General features: G+C 42.3%; 1 long non-coding RNA gene across 1 annotated transcript; it reads right to left on the bottom strand.

Annotated features, from left to right (window-relative positions):
• Window positions 1-6: 6 nt before the first annotated feature.
• On the bottom strand, window positions 7-1,387 carry LOC111662530 (uncharacterized). Its single transcript, XR_002761331.2, has 3 exons — window positions 1,371-1,387; window positions 488-576; window positions 7-362 (listed from the first exon to the last, which is right to left on the bottom strand). It is a non-coding gene; the product is annotated as an uncharacterized LOC111662530 (long non-coding RNA).

Genomic DNA, 1,387 nt, shown 5'->3' with positions numbered 1-1,387 from the left:
ATATACAAGAGCTGAGAGGAGCTAACCCAGCAGTGTGTGGGACACACTGCCTCACCAAATGTTAAAAGCAGGATTCTGCACCAGTGGACTACTAGAGACCAAAAGGGAAACCGGGGTCATTTTATCCAGAGCCAGGCCTGGTTTAGGACAACATCTGTCTGGGTCAGTTTGTCCACCTTCTTTAAAGCTGAGTACTAGGAGTAGATCAGACACAGAACCAGTTGGGCCCAGGCTGGAGGTCTCACTAGTGAGCAGTCTGGGCTGCAGCTTCACTCTGCTCCTGCTGGTCTCTCTTCTTCATTGCCTCAATCACCGCCATCTCCTTGGCCTCCTTTTTCTGGTTCCTGGCTTCAAACTGCAATCTGAGAACAAGAAATGAGACATCAGTAAACAGAGTAAAGACATACAGACTGATCAATAGAATTAAAAAATATAGAAGAAGATGATGAGGAAGTATGAGCTAAATTAAGCATGGGGAGACTCTGACCTGTTTTCAATGATCCTCTGGACAATGTCATCAGTGGTGAGGTTGTTTCCACTGTCGATGGTCCTGAATATCCCTCTCTTCTTAGGCTCCTGAAGGAAAAACACACTACTGGTTATTTCAACCCAAGCGAGGCCACGTGTCCTGTCATCCCCTGTGAATGAAGACGTCAACCCTTGAACACTCATCATTCCTTCACGTTGAACCAATAACCAGGACTGATACTGGGAGTATCCTGGTAGCTAGTCCAGGAGTACCATTTTTAACTGTACCTCATCACTCATGCTAACACTTAACTATATCTGATTTCCTCATGAAGCAAACAAAACAAAACACCAAAAACAAAAAGAAAGATCATCTAGTTCTTTTTCCAAGTTTGAATGAACTTCATTTAGTCAATAGAATCAAATTAATTTTACCTCAAATTACAAAGCATTATGGTAATTCTCTCCTGCTTTCTGCTTTGTATGTTTGTGCAGGCTACAAAGATACAACTGAAAGCAGCCTGACAAGCAAGGGATGGTGTATGACAAGGTATGTCAGTCTGAGATGATAATACACCAGAGTTTAGTGCTCAGGGCAGTGGACAAAAACGCCCAACATAAGGTCATCATTGAAAGATTATAAAAGGCAAAGCTGCATTAACAGGTTGTGTATTCATGGCCTGAAATTGATGACTGTTGTGAAAAATGAAAAATGTATCACATATTTGTTTACATCGCATTGCTGACAGCATTCAGCATTCCTCTGTTTGAGTCAGACATTGGGCCAACAGCATATTGTGACCTTGAAATAATCTCAAATATAAACACACGCAATATATAAATGCAGTATAATAATGGGTGCGGCTGCACTTTGATCAGAGACGATATGACCCTGTACTCACCGCGTAGGGGTCTGACC

Source organism: Seriola lalandi, unplaced genomic scaffold (assembly GCF_002814215.2).
Source record: "Seriola lalandi dorsalis isolate HSWRI2012SDOR001 ecotype SW California unplaced genomic scaffold, Sedor1 jcf7180002000579, whole genome shotgun sequence".
Lineage (NCBI taxonomy): Eukaryota > Metazoa > Chordata > Actinopteri > Carangiformes > Carangidae > Seriola > Seriola lalandi.
This window is presented reverse-complemented; position numbering and strand designations above follow the sequence as displayed.